The sequence below is a fragment of the Rousettus aegyptiacus genome, unplaced genomic scaffold (genome assembly GCF_014176215.1).
Source record: "Rousettus aegyptiacus isolate mRouAeg1 unplaced genomic scaffold, mRouAeg1.p scaffold_m13_p_3, whole genome shotgun sequence".
NCBI lineage: Eukaryota > Metazoa > Chordata > Mammalia > Chiroptera > Pteropodidae > Rousettus > Rousettus aegyptiacus.
Genome location: NW_023416306.1, coordinates 93,693,497 through 93,703,711, shown reverse-complemented (window position 1 = coordinate 93,703,711; position 10,215 = coordinate 93,693,497). Strand labels below are relative to the sequence as shown.

At 34.8% G+C, this 10,215-nt stretch overlaps 1 pseudogene; it reads right to left on the bottom strand.

Annotated features, from left to right (window-relative positions):
- Nucleotides 1-1,552: 1,552 nt before the first annotated feature.
- LOC118615025 lies at nucleotides 1,553-2,264 on the bottom strand (annotated as a pseudogene).
- Nucleotides 2,265-10,215: the final 7,951 nt, after the last annotated feature.

The window sequence follows — 10,215 nt, the reverse complement described above, 5'->3', positions numbered from 1 at the left end:
TATCAACTTGCTTTATTAAATTTATCAGTTCATGTGTTGATTCCTTAAGATGAAAAATTAGGACTTAACATACTTATACTATTCCCATCCCCATTTCCTTTCCTCTTCATGTTTGATATTTATCCACATCAAAGTTTTCTAGTGTTACCTTTGTAAATTTAATATATAAACCTCTATTAGTACTCCTTCCTTTATTCCACTTCCCCTCTTGCCCTACCTTGGCCAAAATCCGATTTTCTTTTAGCTATACGTTTATATTTTCAAAGTTGTTAATGGTATTATGCCTATAGACGTAACCTATCTTCTATACTTGGTCCATAGTTGATCTAAAATTTGAGAATCAAATAGCATTTATAGCATTATCATTATTTGAATATTATTCATTATCAGACCAAATCATGTATTCTAGTTTATACCTTTATGTAAGAAGGACATTGTTCTTGTCAGATCTCTTTCCTGAGTGAGGATTCGGAAACTTTGTGTGCAAGGTGGGCGGGTGTGGGCGGAGACAGGGAATCTGTGACAGACAGGTTTTGGCTTAGGATGAGCAGATCCCAAATTGGCCGACAGGCTGTAAAGCCCTCTAGATACCAGAGGGAGAAGGGCTTCATCTAGGATACCACCATTCACAGTGGAAGTTTTTGGTTGTTCCAAACAGTTTAATTTCTTTAGAGAATATCTAATATTTTAGCTGGAGGCAAATTCTGGCTCACTGCTTTGTGCTTGAAGTTGTGGCAGGGGAATGGTGGTACCAGCTACTAGTCATTTTGTAATGCAGACCTTCAAGCAAGCTCCCTCTTTTCACCTCATACATCACTCCTGTACACAGTATACCAACTGGCCGTGAGCCCAGCTCTAGGTTCTATCGTGCAGGCTGATTCCCAGCCCCTAATAACAGTTTCTGGGCTGTAGCTTTTCCTGCCTATTTTATCCTCCAACCTAATCTCATCTGTTCCTTCTATCCCTTATAAACTTTTGAAACTTCACCTGTTGGTGACCTCTTTTATTCTTGTCAGTGTTACAGAGTCTATTCGTCTGGGCTTTTCTTTGTCTTTGTTTTAATGGGTCTTGGAGGGGCAGGTTGTAAATACATGTTTAGTCTATCTCGAAGCTTAAGTTTTCTATCGTCACTGTTACCATCATCTGAAGGGACAGGTCAAAGTTCAAGATATTGAACTGAGTGTTATTTTGGATTGATATGCAAGAGGCTTGAACATTTCAAGGAAGAATACTTTTTGGTCTTGTTTGGACAATTTCCCCTCAATTGATCTTATAATTTTTAAAACAGAAAAATAATATATGATCCTATAAGAAAAGTTAGAAAATGGCCAAAAGTAGGAGAAAAAATTCATCCAGAGTCATCTACCAAAATGAAATCACTTTTTCTGTTTTATGTTGTACTTCCTTCAAGCCTTTTATCCTTCGAATATCTTTTGTATTGTGATTATGTGTCTATAATTTTTTTCTTAATCTAATTTTCATGTGTCTTTGTAAACTTCATTTTTAATGGTTGTCTAACTTTCCATTTTGTGAATATGGTTTATGTGACTATTCTTGCTGAACACTTACTCTGTTTTCATTTATTTTGTAGAATTTATAAAGAATTACACATGATAGTATAATATCTCTGTGCATGTATACTTCCCTCCACCCCCCTGGATTTAGGATGATTTTTTAGGAGTATATTTCTAAAACAGTCTAGGGTCAGAATTTGAGGTTGTTAAGAGGAAAGATCACATTCTTTGGAACAAGGATGGTAGGAAAAAAATAGACTTTTTTTTTTTTTTTTTTTACTTTTATTAGCATTTATTTGATGCTGAATTTACTCTCAGGCCATAAGTTTTTGTTTCTTCAGTTTCTTCTGGGATATCCTTTTCTTCTGTGAAACCTCTTCTGATTTAGGAACAGCTTGCTCCTTTGCAGTAAGGATCACCTCACTGTGGCAGGGGCAGCTCAGGTAGGGTTAATCTACCCATGAGCTCTGTGAGTTCTGCTCCGTGTCTTGAGAACTTTGTTCACCTGAATGTGCTCAATGACCAGAGAATTTACATCTAAACCCTTAAGTTCAGCATTACTCTCTGCATTTTTAAGTGTGTGCAGCAAAAATTCAGCACTCTTTTTGGGCCACCAACCCTGCATTCAGCCCCACTGTTTGGCTTAAGCACACCTACCAACTTCCGATGGAATGGCACACATTGCTTCTGTAAAGTGACATCCTTTAGATATTTGGTGGCTTTCTGGATATGCATACCCTTGATGACCTGGGTAGTTTCATGGGTGTTCTTAAAGTAAGCATAAAGATTTAAACCTTGATTTGCAGGATTTTTTTTGGTGGTTTTCTGGGTCAAGTGAATAGCAAACCATTTTCAGAGGTCACCTCAGGCTGCTTATGGCAAGAGTGACTTTTTTTAAAAAAAAGCCAGTCAATTTGTAGACATGCTTAGATGCTATGAAATTATTTTGTGAGTACAGTTAGTGATTTTTAGTCTGCTTCTGTAAGTGTGATTCAGGTTTCACCATGAGTCTATTTAGAAAAACAGCTAGCCTTCTAACTTCTGCAAGCTAAACCTGTTTCTTTCAAAATAGCTACTTTGACAATTTGATATTAGTGCTATAAAAGAGATGGTGGGTTTTTTGATGCTACATAAGAACTCTGTGATAACTGTCTATAAAGAGCAGTTAAGCTTATTATCTTATAATAGGTTTCTTGCTTGTAAGACAGAAATGCAATTCAAACCAATTTGGAAAAATAAATGGAATAATATTGGTTTCTGTAACTAAGTATTTAAGGGTTTCACAGTTATATCTAATGGCTTAAATTATCAAAACATGGTCTTTTCTAATCTCTACTCTCTACTTTTCTTTCTAAGTTTCATTTTCAGGTATATTATCTCTCCTTGTAGTGGCAGCGTTTCCAGACTTACATGGTATTTAGTGTTTACAATCTCGAGAGGGGAGAGAAACCATTATTTAGAAAATTCCGGCAAAATTCCTGGGACGGCTCTTATTCCAAACCAGTCCCCTGTGGGACTGTTATCTTTTTCGGTTTCTTTTCATTGATTTTTTTTTTTTTAACTTTTACTTTTCAATTACAGCTAACATACAATATTAAATTAGTTTCAGGGATACAACATAGTGATTAGACAATTATATAACTTAAGAAGTGATCCCTCAATAAATCTAGTATGCATCTGACACCATACATAGTTATTACAATATTATTGACTGTATTCCCTATGCTGTACTTTACATCCCCATGATTATTTTATAACTACCAATTTGTACCTCTTAATTCCTCCTTTTTTTTTACCCAACCTCTCAATCTCCTTCCCGTCTGGCAACCATCAAAATATTCTCTGTACCTATGGGTTTGGTTTTATTCATTAATTTTTTTTTAAAATTCCACATATAAGGGAAATCATATGGTATTTGTCTTTCTCTGACATATTTGACTTGGCATAATACCCTCTACATCTATCTATCGTTGCAGATGGCAAGATTTCATTCTTTTTTTATAACTAATATTCCATTGTATATATATATATATATACGTACCACCTGTTCTTTATTCATTCATCTATTGATGGACTTCGGTTGCTGCTGTATCTTGGCTATTGTAAATGATGCTACAATGAACACATAGATGCATATGTCTTTTCAATCAATGTTTTGGGTTTCTTTGGATAAACACCTAAAGTTGGAATTATTGGATCCTTCTTTGTTTCTTGTCGTAGGATTTACTTTAAAGTCTATTTTGTCTTGTATCAGTGTTTCTGCCGCAGCTTTTTTTTGTTTGTTTTATTTGCATGGAATATCTTTTTTCCATCTCTTTCAGTCTGCGTATGTCTTTTGGTCTGAAGTGAGTCTCTTATAGGCAGCATATGTAAGGGTCTTATTTTCTTATCAGTTAAGCCACATTATGTCTTTTGATTGGAGCATTTAATGCATATACAGTTAAAGTAATTATTGATAGGTATGTAGTTTTTCATTTTCTTATTCATATTTTTGATCTTTTTTTCTTCTTAAGAAGTCTGTTTAACATTTATTGTAGTACTGATTTGTTGATGACGAACTCCTTTAGCTTTTTCTTGTTTGGGATTTCATTGATTTAACCTCCTTGGTTAAATTTATTTCTAAGTATTTTATTTTTGATGCTATTGTAAATGAGATTGCTTTCTTAATTTCTCTTTTGGATAGATTGTTGTTAGTGTTTAGAAATGCAACTGATTATTGTATATTAATTTTGTATCCTGAATTCTGCTGAATTTATTTCTTAGTTTTAACAGATTTTTTTTTTTTTTTTTTTTTTTGGTACAGTCAACGATAATATAGTCATGTGCCACATAACGATGTTTTGGTAAATGCTGGACCATGTATATGTTGGTTGTCCTATACGACTATAATGGAGCTGAAAACTTCCTATCACCTAGTGATTTCATCACTGCCCTAACATCTTAGTGATGCATTACTCATGTGTTCGTGGTGATGCTGGTATAAATAAACCAACTGCACTGCCAGTCGTATAAAAGTGCCATCTAAGTTTGTGTAACTTTACTCTGATACTGACACAATGACTAAATTGCCTAACTGCATTTTTCAGAATGTATTCCTGTTGTTAAGTGACACATGGCTGTATACATAGTCCCCAACTTATGAATTTTCGAATTTACAATAGTGCAAAAGCAATAAACATTTAGTAGACACTGTACTTCGAATTTTTATATTTTCCTGGGCAATGTGTGGTACCATACTCTCTGTGCCAGTGACCACAGCTCCCAGCCAGCCACATGATCACAAGGGTAAACAAGCAATACTCTACCGTGTACAGTGTTGCCGGTGGTTTTTGGATATGTTTTTTGTTTGCATCCTATCATGTCTGCAAAATGCCTGACTGTGTCTCTTACTTCTGGTTAGAGGAAGAGGAAAGCAATTACTCTTGAGGTGAAACTCAAAATGATTGTCCAACTGTAGGTTAAATAACGTTGGTGTTCTGAGCATGTTTAAGGTAGGGTAGGCTTAGATATGACGCTTGGTGTAGGATAGGTGTATTACATGTGTTTTTGGCTCAAAATATTTTCAACTTAGGATGGGGGTTATCAGGATATAATCTATCATAAGTTGAGGAACGTCTGTATGTCATGTCATATGCAAACACAGTATTCTTCCTTACTGATTTGGATGCCTTTTGTTGATTGATTGATTGATTGATTGACTAATTCCCCTGGCTAGGCCTTCAAATATGATGTTGAATAGAAATCGTTAGAGTGGGCATCATTGTCATGTTCCTGATCCTAGAGGAAAAGCTTTCAGTTTTCCCACCATTGAGTATGATGTTAGCTGTGGGCTTGTCATATATGGTCTTTATTATATTAAGATAAATTCCCTCTGTTTTCACTTTATTCCAATTATTGGGATGTTATTTTATTAAACCATAATTATGGTGACTCTCCTTTATAAAGGAGAGTGATATAGATAGTACTTTAAAATTATTATTACCATTTCTATTTTGGAACTTATCATTTTGAATTATGTTTATTTTAGCCACAGATAATTAATTTTCTGTGAACTTATGTTCAAGTCCTTTTTGAAATTAGTAAATGTTTATGTTAACTATATTTTGAAAGATTGCCTTCAGAGTATCTGTTTTATTTTATCTTTAAATCTATGTAAAGAAATCTTAGTCTTATCTACTTGATATTTTAATGAAATTATACTTATTTGTGTAATAGGAAGTATTATCAAAGAATCCACTATGATCAAAAGAGAATTTAATTTCCTTATATTGGTGAATGAAGTCAGATAACTACCTAGGTCTGGAAAATTTAGATTTGTTAATTTGATGGCCTCTTGTATCATAAAATGCCAGACTAGTCTATTGATTTTATTAATTTAGTGGAAAATGTGATCAGGTCAGTCAACTAAAAATAGGTTAACAGAACTGCATCTTGATCAACTAGCCTTTTAAAGCTTTTTGTGAGGTCTATTAGCATAGTTAAGGTAATGTTTATAAAGGACAAAAATTATATATATTCCAGTCACTTGAAAATCTCTAACAGCATACCATCCTGGGTAAGTAGAGTTCTTAGCTTTCAGAAATAATTATAATGACAAGGTAGTGACTATTCTGATTTTACAATTATTTTGCCTGTCTCTTGCCATTAAGTAGGTTAACCATATACCAACTATTTAATTGTTTTATTAAAAATTAGAATGAAATTATACATACATTAGATTATATAGCACATTTATATTTTCAATGTTTCCACATACACAGTTTTATGTATTACACAAATTCATATACCTATACGATCATTCTGTTGCTTTGTGATTCAATAAAATTAGTCACATACACACACACACATGCACACACTGAATTATATCAAGGGCAGTTAACACAATTCAAGAAATACAGCAAGAATACTGGTACATAGAAATTATGGGACTTTAAATTTTAATATATATTTGAAAAACTAAGTTGAAAAATGGTATTGTCTGCTTAATACTACAACTGTATAGTTATAGTATTTAAGAGTGGCAGGATAAAGGGTTGTTTATATAGGGGTTCATTTCTATCTGGGTTTAAATTTTGCTCTACTACTTACTAATTTTATGACCTTGGACAAGATTCTTAATCTTTCATGTCTCACTTTCCTCATATATAAAATACAGATAGATATGTCCTGAAGAGTTGCTGTGAGAATTAAATAACTATTGCAAAGTAGTTAAAATTGTGCTCGGCACACAGTAAATATTCAGTGTGTGTCGGTCATGTTTCTTAGCTGATTTTTCCAGTGTGACTATTCCCTGATTAACTAAAGTCTATTCTTTTAAACACCAACTTTTCTTTTAACCATCTTGTGTGAAAATATTTCTAAAATGTATTAAATGTTCCATTAACTTATTACACAGGTATACTAAAGATAATGTATTTTCCCACTGATACAGGGTCATTACAAATATTTATCATTTCCATATATTTCAGTCTTGTTATAGGGGTGTTTAAAAGTCTGTTTCAAGTTACAACACAAATGGTTTAAGATTAGGCAAGTTCTCTTTTCAGGTGTGTAAACTTCTAGGCCTTTCACAGTCACTCCTTCCCTCTACTGCCCATCTACTATAGACTGAGAAATCAGACAAACGGGCTTATTGGTATTATACTGAAAATAAGAAGAGTAAGTGAGCTAAAAGGAAGTGGTTGGCTCTTCTGAATGTGACAACTTTAAGTATTAACTGCAGGGAATAATCTGGCCCCACAAGTCTTATATACTTACTTCTGGATCCTTGGCTACACTCCAGATAGCTGAGGTGGTTTTATATGATGTTCATATTAAATTATTACTCTAATGACAATAATGCCTTAAATTGAAATAATAGCGTCAACTGCAATGATATATTAAAAACTAGAACTTTCGTATCTACAATTGAACTAGTCTTCAAACTCTCAGTAGATGTTCGAGCCTTTTTTAGTTTACTATGATGCATTCCTCCGTGACTGGGTGAAAGGCACTATTCTGTCCTAGTTTGGTCACATTTTAGACTCTGCCAGGTTATGAACCAAGTCAATCCATAAACATGCATTTATTGGTCACTTGGATCATACTGACATTTTAAATTCCAAATATTTAAAAACATAAGAAAGAACCAAATATTGTGAATTCCTTTTTACTTACTTCCTAGATAGAGCAAATTTAATATTTGTCTGTTTTTTCCAAGGAAAAATGTTACAGAGTTGCCCTCCTGCTCATACCAATTCTTGCTCTCATGCACAAGAGATAAGCACACTTGTGAAGATGTGAATGTTTTTTGTTTTTCTAGTTAAATGTTTATGTACAATATGTAGGTTTATTTTATCAGCCTTTAAAAAGTATACATCAATAGTATCATTCTATTTATCCTTTAAAAGTTGACTTTTTTTATTCAACATTGTTTGAGATTCATCCATGTTAATAAATGCAGGTCTAGTTAGTCCTTTTTGACTGCTGTATAGTATTCCACTATATGGATATTCCACAATAATTCATTTTGCTGTTAATGGACATTAGGTTGCTGCTACTTTTTCATTATAATGTGGAAATAAGCATCTTAGTATTTGTCTGTCACATAAACAATAGTTCTCTGGAGCTATACTTAGAAACTGAGGTACATCCCTTGTGAGTATGCAAAGAATTTCCAAGTAGTATGCAGGTATGCGTTTGGGGAAATTCACAGAATTTCATCTTCCATGTGTACTTTTCCACAGCTGTTCTGCCTAAGGATGAACCTAAGGTGGTGCAAATTCTCCTTTCCTACCCTCTTTTTGCAGTTACCCTTTCTCATGTTACAAAATGAACACATACCTTTCACCCAGTCCTGATTTTACTATACTACATCGTATTAAGGTGTACTACCCTCTGAACCCTCAAACACACAATTTGAGATACTGATGTCTTTGTGTTGAGAAAGTGAATAACTCTGATTGCTTTCAGCCAAATTACTTATCTAAAATGATTTTTGATGATAAACCAACGTGTGTTTTTTTAGTCCTATAAGCTCAAGATTTCCAAGAACAAGTGACATCGTTATAATATCAAAACCCTTTCTCTGCTCTTCTACTTTTGTGAAAAAGATTTTTTTTTAGCACTTATGTTTATAGAAGCAAAAATTAGGAATAGAATTGATGTTGGAAAAGACTCACTTCAGGTAGGGAACAGGCTAACAGCAACCAGTGGCATGGGTGTACAGTGGGAATCCAGGTGCTGGAGATGCAGAGGCCTTCAGAGCCAGGCGGTGGCAAGCCCGATGTGTGACCTTTGGGAACACAAGGGCAGCCCACAGCTGCTCAGAGAGGCAGTGAAGTCCACATGCCAGTGCAGACAGGGGCCCTTCAAAGCATATAGGCCATGCAGCAGCTCGTTTCCATGTCAGGAGGGCTGAAGGAAGGTCAGGCCGAGGTTGCAAGGCCATGGACAGACAGTGTCTGGGCCCATGGCTGGGGCAGGCTCCACTGCAAGTCCTCATACCTAGGCTGCCTACCTTGGGAACTACAGGAGAGCCTCTTCCTTCTACCATGTCCTCCATGCTCCTTAATGTTGAGAAAAAACATTGTGCTAACTTTAAAGGTGCACTACTTAAAGGATATCTATTATTGGGGAGCATATATTGAAGGGTGCATTCAGAGGTGAGGCAATAAATTGACAACTGACACTAACTATATGAATTTAAGGAGGAAAATGGTGTAAAATTTCCAAATGATCAAAAGCTTATTGCATATTTTAAGTGGATGATGGCAGTAAGACCTACTTACTATGTCATTTAGATCCCGTTGTATTTTTAAAAGTGATGTATACAGGTTATTTTAAACGTTGTTTATTATATATGTTAAGATTATGACCAGTGTTACATGTCTAACTTAAAACAGCAAAAAAGTACATGGCTTTCCAAAATTCCTTTCGGATTTTGAGAGACTACAAGAATAAAAAGATCGAAGACATAATTTTAAGAGAATATTTCCTAATGCGAAACTGCTGGGTCACAGGGCAAAGGCAACTTCAACTTTACAAGATATTGTAAATTTGCTCTCTAAAGTGGTTATACCAATTCAAATTGCAACTCAGGTTTCCCTGTATCTTGCCAAAGTGTGGTATTATCTTGCCCTCATTTATTTATCTTTCAGAAAGGATGATTCAAGTGTTTTGAAAATTTATTCACAATGTACCTTCCATTTTCTTTCCACAACCAGCAAGCTAAGTTAGGAGATTGTACCAGAGAGATGACTCTCCAGGCTACCTGATTTCTGGGGTGGCAGGGTGCTGGTGGTGGTGGTCTATGAAGCTGTGGGAGAAATATGTTCCAGGTGTCCAAAGAAAAGATATGAAAGTCCAGGTGTGAAGCCTCAGATGTACCTGGTTGGGAGCTGGAGGTGGGAGGAGGGGTCCCTGCAGACCTAATTGCTTTCATGTAAATCAGATACTGCTGTTGGTGGCTGACCTGTGCTCTTGGTGGTGGCTATTCTAGGGTTACATATGGAAGACTACAAATTAGAGCTGCATAATTAGTTTGAAATGCTTGTAATGCAAAAATTACTTGAATTTGAAATTAATTCACATTATAAGAAATCTACATTTACATGTAGAGCAGTTAGATTTCTTAATTATAATTTCAGCTGCATGTTTTTGAATGGTTGTGGGGAAAAAAGTTAAAAATCATCTCTTATTTGTGAGATGTTTCTCACTGGTG